Raw genomic sequence first — 12,684 nt, forward strand, 5'->3', positions numbered from 1 at the left:
AGCAGTGATTACACAGTCAAGGCCTTTTCTGATCCTCACACCACCCCACCAGGAAGTAGGCTGGGAGTGTACAAAAATTTGGGAGAGGACACAGTTAGGACAGCTGACGCCAGCTGACCAAAGGGATATTCCATACTTTACGACATCATGGTCAGCATATAAAGCTGGGGGAAGAAGAAGGGAGGCAAGTTCAGAGTCATGGAATTTGTCTTCCAAAGTACACTGTTACGTGTTACTCGAGTGCTCCCTCAGTAAGTTTGCTGATGACACCAAGCTGGGTGGGAGTGTTGATCTGCTGGAGGGTAGGAGGGCTCTGCAGAGGGATCTGGACAGGCTGGTTTGATGGGCTGAGATCAACTGTATGAGGTTTAACAAGGCCAAGTGCCGGGTCCTGCACTTGGGTCGCAACAACCCCATAAAACCCTAGACACTTGGGGAAGAGTGGCTGAGAAGCTGCTCAGTGGAAAAAGACCTGGGGGTGCTGGTTGACAGTCGGCTGAACATGAGCCAGCAGTGTGCCCAGGTGGCCAAGAGGGCCAACAGCGTCCTGGCCTGTATCAGAAAGAGTGTGGCCAGCAGGAGTAGGGAAGTGATTGTGCCTCTGTACTCGGCACTGGTGACGTTGCACCTCAAATCCTGTGTTCAGTTTTGGGCCCCTCACTACAAGAATGATGCTGAGGTGCTGGAGTGTGTCCAGAGAAGTGCAACAAAGTTGGTGAGGGGTCTGGAGAGCAAATCTTATGAGTGGAGGCTGAGGGAACTGGGGTTGTTTAGTCTGGAGAAGAGGAGGCTGAGGGGAGACCTTATCGCTCTCTACAACTACCTGAAAGGGGGTTGTGGTGAGGTGAGTGTTGGTCTCTTCTCCCAAATAACCAGCAACTGGACAAGACGAAATGGCCTCAAGTTGCGACACGGGAGGTTTAGACTGGATATTAGGAATAATTTCTTTTCAGAGAGAGTGGTCAAGCATTGGAACAGGCTGCCCAGGGAGGTGGTCGTGTCACTATTACTGGAAGTGTTCAAAAAACATGTAGATGTGGCACTTCAGGACCTGGTTTAGTGGGCTTGGTGGTGTTGGGGTTGATGGTTGGACTTGATGATCTCGAAGGTCCTTTCCAACCTTAATGATTCTGTGATTCTGTGATTCTGTGATTCTGTGTGATAGAGCCCTGTTTTCCTGGAGATGTCTGAACACCTGCCTGCCGATAGGGAGTAGTGAATGTATTCCTTGTTTTGCTTTGCTTGAGTTCATGGCTTTTACTTTACCTATTAAACAGCCTTTACCTCATCCCTTGAGTTTTCTCACTTTTACCCTTCTGATTCTCTCCCCCATCCCAGCAGGGGCAAGTGAGCGAGCGTCTGCGTGGTGCTTAGTTGCTGTCTGGGGTTAAACCACGACATACTTTCATTGTATTTTTAGGAAACTGTACAAACTATTTGTTCCCAGAATTTGTGGATATGTTAACCTCTATGGGTTTGTGTATCAATACACTCTGCATGAATTCAAAGTGTTCATGAGATCTTGAGCTTTATGCTCTCTGCTTTTGCTGAACGTCAGCCAGTTCTGGAAAGCAAACTAGGAGCAATATTTAGTACGACTTTAACTCCAAACTAAACCCTGAAGGTCAGTTAAGAAGAGTCTGCAGAAGCTCACCTAAAGGAAAATGACAAGTTTGGAGAGGTAGACATATTTCTGTATCAGATATGTCATTGTCTTCCAACAATAACTGCCACCACCTACCTTATATATAGACATAATGATTGCACAGACTTCTCTTTTCATTGCTACCCCACCAATGCTACCCTATGTTCCCCTCCCATGACATGCAGTTTGGAACATTATGTTCTGGTGTACCTGCTAGCAGGGTTCATCAAAGCCATTGCGAATGGTAGATGCCTTCCTCTGTCTCTACTTCAACTGAAACATAACTGATAAAAAGCATCAAAAAATATACAAATCATGGTCCAAACAGCTCAGTTTGCAGAGTAAAAAAAGAAGTGGGAAATGACAAGTAGAGATGTAATATCTTAAGGTTATTGCATGACTATATTTCTGATAGAAACAGTGGGCTTGCTTTTTAAGAATGTATTTATCCTTTAAAAAATCCAAGCAGAGCTGTTCTTTCCTAAATATATATATATTTCCTCCTATGTGCTCACATGCACACACAAACACATATGTATGTTGTCGTGGTTTAACCCCAACCAGCAACTAAGCCTCACTCCCCCATGGTGGGACAGGGGAGAGAATCAGAAAAGTAAAAGTGAGGAAACTCGTGGGTTGAGATAAAGACAGTTCAACAGGTAAAACAAAAGCCGTGCACGCAAGCAAAGCAAAACAAGGAATCCATTCCCCACTTCCCATGGGCAGGCAGGGGTTCAGCCATCTCCAGGGAAGCAGGGCTGCATCATGCGCAACGGTTTCTTGGGAAGACAGATGTCATCACTCCAAACATCCCCCCACTCCTTCCATCTTCTTCGTCCCAGCTTTATATACCGAGCATGACGTCCTATGGTATGGAATATCTCTTTGCCCAGCCTGAGTCAGTTGTCCTGGCTGTGCCGCCTCCCATCTTCCCGTGCACCCCCAGCATTATCCTGGCAGCCCAGCACTGAGAAGCTGGACTGTCCTTGACTGCTGAGCAACAACTCAAAACATCAGCACCTTATCAATGTTTTCTCATCCCAAATCCAAAACACAGCCTCACGCTAGCTTCTGTGAAGAAAATTAACTGTTCTGGCTGAAACGAGGACATACATATACATATATACATACATATGCACTTGGAGACATATGTAGGAGATAGATATATGAATAAGTATGTATCTATCTATATATAAAAATTTAGTCATAGCGTTATCTATCTCCATGAACTGGCTACCACAACTGCCCTATATCAGCCAGTGCCTGCTGACTCCCATTAAAGATTGTTCAGTGGGACACATAGTGTAGCTTTAAGGGGTTAAGGAGGCATTTGTAGGAAGGCAGTTTACTGCATAATTTGGTGGACCAGCACTGATTTTTAACAGATCTTAAGGCAGAGTTTGAAGGATGTATCAAGATTTTCTGACATGCTGGTGTTTTCTTTCATCTTTTTTTTTAAGCATACATTACATATATATTTACAATTACAAAGTGTTAGCAGTTTTCTTGTAATATTTTCTACACTGCATTTTAATTTTCATTTTTGCTCATGTGTAGGGTTTTTTTGCCTTCTTTTGCTCATCCATTCCCTATGTTGTACAAGTGTTAATAATAATAATTCAATTTAATAACATCAATCCTTGCAGAGCATTCGAGCCCATCCGCTCCTCAAGGGCACCTAACCCTTCACGTCCTCAACTTGCAGCTTCTTTATCACACTTGAACCACCTCCATAAACTACATCTTCTTCAGACCTTGTCAGGGAGGGCGAGTCCAACATCATGGAAATTAACTGAGAAAAATACAACCTTCAAATATGTCATCTCTTGATATCACAATTTCCTTACCTTTTTGCTGTGCAGACAGAAACAGGTGTTCTTGTCTTTCCAGCCAGGCTTTTAGGATCTCAATTTTACTGTCACTTTTCTATCACAGTTTGAGCTAAAAGAAGTCCTTTCTTTCTGGAGCTAGGGAATTCTGTGAAAGCATTTCACTTTGCCTAAATTTCTGATACGAATCTGATCAAGTTGCTGATATGACTCATGTGACTTTAGTGACTTTAGGTCAGAGAAGGTGTTGAGGAATTTTTTGTTGTTGTTGTTTGGGGTTTTGCCTCTGTTTTGTCTTCACGTGAGAGAAGCTTGTGTTCAGACAAAGACTGGGACTCTCCATGGAACAAATGTCCTAAAGGAATTAAATTTTGTGCCAAGCCTTACACTTTTTCCAGGTCACTCAACAAAAAATTTAGGTACTTCATTAATGTAGGCAGTACATGAATCTACTAAGTCTGGAGAAGAACAAAAGTGAATGGATTCCAACTTGTCTTGCATTTTTGGTCTGTCTTGCTTGTTTTGGTTGTGTGAAATAACCCTATAGTGTAAAGTTAAAAACAACGGAGCCTGACAGTAATAGCAATTTGGACAGCCTTCATTTTTCCTACAAAGTTAGGTTGCCTGAAAAGAAGCACTTGCTCTCCCACTATCACCAGCCCCTTTTAAAGAACCCCATTTTCTTCAGTGAGAAAAAAAATCAGTCAGAGGCTCTAATTTATTTCCAAAATACTAGTCTGTGGAAGCTCCTTATTATTTACGACCAATTGGGATACTAATATATGGAATCTATGACTTGGGTAGTATTGTACCACTATTAAAACCTCCTGCTGCAGCACAGTTGGACCATTTCTGAGGATGGCAAGTGTGTAATCCCATAATAAATTGTGTTCAACCTGGACAATGATGTTGGGAAAAAAAGGTCTGAGAAAGGTGGAATGTTAAAATCTGCTGGAGCAGCCACACAAACCTAAAGGCAAAATACTTATTTTAAATTGTATATGGATCTACCTGTCTGTTGTATAAAAAGAAGGGTGAGAACTCCTTCCAATAATCATTTTTTTTTCCATGTCTGTGGTTGGTAATGTAACAGATCATTCATTTTATCTGATGGATGTTATTCCAGCTAGACTCCTTGACCTTAGCATTACTCTCTGCTTTGCTTCGGACTTCCTTAGGGATTTTTTATTTGACTGACTTTCTGAATTTTTTTCCTTTCTTTTCTTTTTTTTTTTTTTCAAATTAAACAATATTCACACTGTAATCTAGAAAAAGGGATTTGAGGTTACCGCCTCTTAATTCAAATATCCATTTTGAAATATAAAGTCAGAATTATTGATCTAATTAAAGTCTCTAAAAATTAGGTATCTAAGTCTGACCAGCAATCACTGCTCCAATTATATCTAATGGAGAGAAATCAGCAATTTTCAAGGGTAATAGTGGCTGGATGCACGTGACAGCTGTCATCCACCTAACTCACAGAATAACCCAAAGTTATGTAAGTTCTCATTGTAAGAGAGTGACTTGTTCAAACATTATGCATTGAATTAATGACAGAATAAAACCCAGGTTCCTTGAATTTTGCATCTGTATCATAGTCAATAGGGCAGGCAGTCTAATGACTACTTAGCAAAATAAAATGCATTACCTGTCTTACACAGACAAATCTGTTGTTTGGCTAAATTATTAAGATATGTTCAAGAATGAGGGTCTGGAGCAGAAAATTCAAATAAAATTCATAAGCACCATTTTGCTTGCCTGAATGAACTCAGGGTTCTGCTACGTATAGTTCATTTAATCAGGTGGTAGGTACTGCAGTGTTGTTAATTGTGTACATTTGGATATGTCCCACCTGTAAAATTTCTGAGTCTGTCAGCTACTTCAGAATATGTAAACATATATCCACTCTATCAAGGAGATGTTTGGGTTTCTGGTTTGTTTTGTGTAGTGGTATATATCACTATAATCCGTAAGAACACATATGATGGAAACAGATCTCTGTTATAGAATTCAGTCCCCTGTTGTCATAGGAATCTAAGGTATATAATGTCATCAACAACTGTTCACAATTAATCTTAAACAAACAAACAAACAAACAAAATGCCAGCAAGCAAAAATAACAAAGAAATCTCAGATCACCATAGCACTTACTGTTCCTGCTGGAAGGATCTTCCAGAATAACACTTCTCTGATGGTTACATTTTCTTTAACTTCCAGAAGAAATACCTTTGGTTAGTCATTTGTATTACATAACTCAGTTTACCAGGACATTAGTAAAACTAAGTAAACTACTATGACATTGTTTATTTCTGTAACAAGGAACAGTTTATTCCCTCTTTGCCTTCATTTTGCTGATTTAAAGAAATCAAATTAAATTCATAAAATAATTTCTTCTTTCCTAGATCATTCCTGGAGCTTTTTAACAACTTGATCCAATTTGGCATTTATGTTCCTCGGACAAGTGTGGTCACATTTGTAGGCGGTTCACCCAAAAACTGTATGAGTTGCATTAATACTCTCTCTACTTTGATTTCACTTTTTTGGTTACAAAAGTGCCACTCAGTATCTATCTCTCTCTTTTCAGCGTTGCCTAACATTGTTTTGGGATTGTCATAGATATCTTAGCCCCTGGATGGATGCAGCCTTAGACTGTATGAGTCCTTCCTTCTTCCCTAAAAGAAATCTGTTTTAGCCTATATGTAATGCAGTCTAATAAAAGAAAACATTGAGATCTTGGTGAAGAACGTAAGTTTATTGGGAATCTGGGGTAAATTTTTAGGACTGGGCAGAAGGATATTAATGAGTTTCAGTAAAGAGGGTTTGCGAGTTTTCAGGACATAAGCTTAGGGCTAGGGAGTGAGCCTGGAGAAGTGAACTGGAGAGGCAGTTCTTCCAGCATTGGTGGAGGCAGTACAAAGTTCCTGAGGCCATCTAAAAGTTCGTTTCTATGACCAAAATGGTTATCACTTCCTTATTCAATTTAAGGATTTGAAGACTCATGTGAGTGGAACCAACATTGTGTGAGCGGAGCCAATATCCTCCTGTCCTATAACCATCAGCTCTTTTTGGTTAATGCTAAAGTACATTAAAAACAAAGTTTTGTCAGAAAAAAAAAAGAAAGTTTTGATTCCCTTAACTAAGACACACAAACCTTACAGTAGGATGACGTAGGGAGGAAAAGGAATAAAGCAAGCCCTTTGAAATTTCCTTGTGTGTTAGACAAGCTTGAAATTTCAACAGGCCTCCTCCATTCCTGACTGCACAGGGATGGAACACCTAAATGTTAAATGAAACCCTACACATGTTGGAATTTTGCAGGGGATGTCAGCTATTTTCAGGTACCTGATTAAATTTCCAGCGGATGCCTAACAGGTCATTTCAGTTGTCAGCCCCAAGAAGGTAATGAGAATTTATCAGCTCCTCCTCATTCACATTCACAGCTGATATCTCACCAGTGCATTTCTAGAAATTTTGCTCTTATTTATCTGGATGTATTTTGAATTAGAAGCTTATTTTATTTTGTAGTATTTGTATTTATTTATGTATTTATTTGGTTTACATATGCAGGCTAAATAACAAGATACTGTTTATAACTCTGTCCTCACAAGTGACACCAGGAATGGAGACCTCAACATAACCAATGCTTCCATTGACGTCAACAGCAATAATGGCATTAATAGTGAATCATGGCAGGCTCATCAAGAATTTGCCTGGGAAATATAGCATGGGAGCTGAGAGACATTGTGTCATAAAAAATAAACCAACCTATAATTTTATTGAAAGCAGAAGGGCACAAAAATGATATTGTTTAGAAACTACTCAAAATAATAGCCATTATGTCATCAGTCTTGTCAAAGTTTATGTCAGCTCAAGAAAGCTTCAAAGAAAAAAAAAATCTATAAGTGCTCAGACAATTACGACATTGGACTTGAGAGGTTACATGGGTCTTAGGAAGAGTTTTAAAGCTGCTGTGTTTTTGTAACGCTTCTCCCAACTAAGTTTAAATTCAGAGCTGGGGTAGGGAGGCAGTGAGAAGGTTGTTAAATGATACAGATTGGATTATAAAATGAAATTAAATATAATTAAATATTTTAGATTGATGTTTCTATGCTAAGGAACATTTTTAATTCTCAAGTTTGCAATTCTGCTTCTTGGCCAATCTGGAACTATATTCAGTTTGTCAAAAGAAAGTTCATTTCTCCAAATTCTGCTCAGTGAGAATTTACTTCCTGTGAGAGAGGTGGGTTTTCCAGGCTATTTCATATGAAGAAAAATGGCTTCTACACAATGAATTCTCCAAACATTTCAAAGGTCACATCTGTTCTTCGGAGTATGATATAAAAAGCCTGGGATATCTTATAGATTTTTCCACTCTGCTGTATGCTGCACTATTATAGTGAATCTAGAGATTAACAGAAGGGAAGCGTCTACTTTCAAATGAGTGAAGAAACAGAATAGGAAGAGGTAGGTAGGTAGGAAGAATTGGAAGTATTGATGGGTTTTAATTCAAATCTTGTTGGAAATGTAGAAATTATAACTTCTTGTTCATTTGCTTTGTTTCTTTGTTGACATTAAATACATTTTAATTGGAGCTTAGGAATCCTGACTGGTGACATGGATGTCAGCCACTCACTTTGTCTCTATTAACATTTACCTCTCTCTTAGCTGCTTCAGTAACTGGGTGGGTGTTTACCTTGTGTTGGGGAAATTAAATCAATGTTTGTACTGTTCCTATCTAAGTGAAAAGATTAGCTAAAGCTCACTTCAGGACCACTACAAGCTTGGCCTTGAATTGCATCAAAAAAGTATTTTGTTGTGACTTACACTAAATCTGACAATTTTATGGTTTGGGACATAAATAATAAAAAAAAAAGGAGTCATAAAAAGACAGAGAGGATCAGCTCAACTTGATATTTACTATCATCAAAAAAAGGAGGAAATAAAGAACTAAGAGGGTCAGTTTATGACTGACCTGCTTCAACAAAGCAGAAATTAAAGTGTGGAGTGTCTTTCTTCTTAGAAACACAGGGACTTGAAGAGGACTCATAGAATCATCAAGTGCTATCTCTTCCCACGATAAATAGAACATTACAAAATATTTTTAAAACAGGTTTACTTTTCTTTTAAAAGTGTTTAGGTTTTTTGTCATTCTTTTCTATCTTCTCTTCTTCTATTTGAAAGCTTATTTTCAAAAACCTTCTTCTAACGTCCAATTTCAGTGCATTATTGCCTTCACAAAATGATGGATCTCTTTCCGTGAGCCACCACAGCATCCAAAAGCCTTGGTAACATTTACATACCCAGAAATACTTGCCAGGAAATCAGCATAAAACTGAATGATGGCTGCCATGGAACTGTTGCGCTGACATAAATCAACAGCAGCACCAACGATAATTGCGACGTGTCATTCTCAGACCTTGTTATTAGAGTGATGTCACCGTATCTACTGAAACCACCTCCAGGCTACTGTGGCTCCATGAATTGCTGCTAATTCCATTTTGTAATGATACTGGGACAAATTTAATCACTTCAGAGGCTGAGGATGACAAAACTTTATTTAACCTAGAGGCACAGGGATCTGCGTGTCTCAACCTCTAGCCCTCGGAAGAAGCTACACAGCTTTTTCCCAGCTTTGAGGCATCCATCTGCCTGCATGCCTTCCTTTTGTGTGCAAACAAGAATTAGCACCCAAGGGTCCCAACTGTCCTACTGCCCTCTCGTCAGTGATGGTCAGTGTTTGATACTTGAGAGTAACCGACTCTGACATGCAGCCAGAAGAACGAATTGTTCAGTATTATACTTCAGGGAAAAGGGGGTGAAAATGCCTTTCATCTTCCTTAAACAATTCATGCCTTGAAGCAGGAAAGTTGAGGTCCCCTGTTGTTTTATCCTTGCTAGTGTCACTCATTCATAACTACTGGATATTTCATGATGCTTCACCCCGTGAGATTACACTTTGGCTTCCTAGAATACACATCCTATTCTGGCAGAGTCAAGTGTTTACTTTGAGCACTGGCTCAATGGCGATGGCTTTCCTGCAGATGACCCAGGTTCTCACTCAAGTATTGATCCAAATATCCCTTATTCCAATCACACACAGACATTTGTCAAGCAATTTAAACTGAGAAAGTTTTATTCATTCAACATTACTCTGAGTATTAGTTTGGTCTCTGGCTTGGTTCAACTTGCGTGTTATATCTTGGAAAATTCACACATTCTCATTCGTCAGACTTGATCTGCATGTAGAATTGTTCTTTGTGTATATTCCAGCCTGGTTTTCTAAGGAAATGAACCTGATAAAATAACATTCTGTATTTATGTCAATGTGAGCAGCATGTTTGTTTGTTTCTCTATGTGTCAGCACTCTTTCTTCAACAGCTTGTGAACCTGTTACTCAGTTTTGGCATAACTAATAGAGAAGACATTTGCAACTATTAAGTTCTAATATGTTCCATGAAAATGATGACTGAAAAAAAAGAAAAGACAACTTATTAATTCATATCATCATCTGAGGTGTAAGATCATGAACTCTATCCTTAACAGTCACACTAGAGATCATGTGGGAAAGAGGAGTTATGACACTTTTTTCCAAATTTCGAATTGTTTCCTTGCAACCTGTAGCAATAAAGCCCAGCAACAGGGAATACTGCAATCAATGTCCATACTTTACAAGACATCAGAAAGTCCAGCCATGAAATATAAAGCCATAGTGCACAAAGTTCTATTACTTATGGAGCTCACATGTTTCTTCTGTATCAACTGATGCAAGATTCAAGACCAGATCTTTGCACCCTTCCTTCAGAGATCAAGAAACAGGAGCACGGTTGGTACTTTTACAGGTATGTAAAGGGAGATGAGTGAGTTATCTGAGCTGTCATCCTTCTTTAGCCTGGTGGGGAACAGACCCATTATAGTAATTCGTGGTCTTTGTATAACATTTTTTACTCTCAGATTTCCCAGCACTTTTCAGGGAAGTAGAAGAGTCTTTGACAAAACCATATTCCCATCAGGAATGCACAGTTCACTCAGAAATGAAACAATTTACAAAATTGGGTCAAATTCAATAAAATATTGTTCTGAAGAAAAATGGAATAAAAGCTGTCACAATTCAAAATATTACATTTTGACATTGTTGAAATAAGCTATTTCTTTCTTTTTGGCTCTTTCTTCTGAAATTACTTTCCATTTCTGTGTTTTAATATTGCATAACACACCATACAATACCATTCCATAACATACGACTTCATAATACAAATGATAAAAAGTCAATTGAAATGTTTCAAATGTGTTGTAACGATCTAAACCAGATTTTTTTCTTGATGAGAAATTAACAATTTCAGTTCTCCTTTCAAGCCATATGCAGCTGAAATTGGCAATTCTGTCAGTTTTCATTAAGCTGTAATTACATCTTCTGTATAACCAGAGCAAGAATACTTATTTCTGTTTTACAAATGAGAAATTTGAGTCATGGAGAAGAAAAAAACTGAAGCTCAGAAAATAGGTATCGACAGAGCTGGAGATAGAAATTCTAGTTCTGAAGAGAATTAAACATCTGGGGGTTATCTGTGCAGACAGACTCCTTTCCAAATTTCAAATATTTTTCTTGCAACCTGTAGCAATAAAAACAATATTTATATATTTATTTATTTATTACACAACACCTCACTAAACAGGTCAAATCCAGAACTCTAGCAGCCCAAAATTTGGGAGATTGATCTAATACACTGAAGAATGAAAGTCCATAGAAATTCTGTTTGGAATAAAGAGGATTTGCACAAAAGAAACTTTATGAGAACTCCAAGGTTTTCAAGTTGTTGTATCAGCATTTTCAAGGGAAAAACAATTTAATGTGAGTATTTCCAGCTAAATTCCTAAGTCTTAATACTTTATTCCCTGCAGGATTTAAGATTATGACTTCTCTACACATTTGTGGAAAGAAATAAGATTATTCTGTGAAATATGCACTAGAAGTTGATTTAAGGGTGGTGTAACAATTTCCAAGAGCAGAATTCCAATCCACGTTGATCTGATATGATAAGTTAATTACATTTTAAGAAAATCCAGGAGAACAAATCAAGAACAATAAAGAGGGGTCATCAATATTCAAGAGGAGTGGCTGAGAAGTCTGCTGGTTAAACCTTGGTGAACTTTTTGAGCTCATATGTTAAGAAGAGGATTCAGACTCTCAGCAGTAAACTGCATTGCCATCATCTCACTTAGGTTTCCTTCTTTGTTCTTTCTTTTTCTGAGAAAATCAAAACTTTTTCTTGACACTTTTTTATATAAAAATTTTGGATTTTCCTTTTCAAAAAGCTTATTCAAATAAAAACTTTATTTAAAAATTTCTTTGTTTCAAATTTTTTTGTTGAAAAGTATTGAAAAGGTGGATAAAAAGCAACATTTACTTCAAATTAAAAATACATTTTTAACATTTTAATTTGTCAAAAATTTCAGACAAAAGCTATATCTGACACCAAATATATATTCTTTTCACAAGCTTTATGGAAATAACTTCCAAGCAAAAAATATATCCATTAGTTCTACTCTTTTTTTCGCTAAATTCATTCCATCTTTCTATTCTTGCATTTCCTTTAGAATGTCTAAACTGAAGGGGAGCTAATCTCTCATTTTTTTAAAATTTTAAATTATATATAGCCTGTGCTCTTTAGCAATGCTTCTGTAATGTGAGTCTATGTTGAATACATGCAGCAAATTTTATATGCATGTTTTACTGAATGTCTTTGACTGTGTTGTAGAGTTTAGGTGTAAGGGTGCAGATGTGCATATCAAGTTTCTTTTTGTCCAGCACATATCTAGTTGCAGTTTTTAAGGTGGAGGCTGCTATGTGCTTACACAATATGTGGAGAAAGATCTCTGAGAGCCTAAGGGTAATGTCTCAGCATGTGTAATTTCTGGTGAATAGACTACATGTTTGTGGAGGTGTTTGGGTGTAGGGTGTGAGGGGACAGGTTTCTTTTTGAATTCTGTGTATGCGAGTAAAAGATTTTCCATCAATTATTTTTAATTCATCTACATGTGATGTGTAAAGGCTGTTGGCAGACTATTGCTTTACACCTACATTTTTCATTACAGCATAAAGAAAAAGAAAAATTAAAAGAGATGTTGTCCTTTAGATTATAATAAACTCCCTGTGTTAGAAAGGAGCGTTAAATCTGTCCATGTTAAAACCTATCCTTACACGTGATGTAG

Source organism: Phaethon aethereus (genome assembly GCF_964289735.1).
Source record: "Phaethon aethereus genome assembly, chromosome: Z".
NCBI lineage: Eukaryota > Metazoa > Chordata > Aves > Phaethontiformes > Phaethontidae > Phaethon > Phaethon aethereus.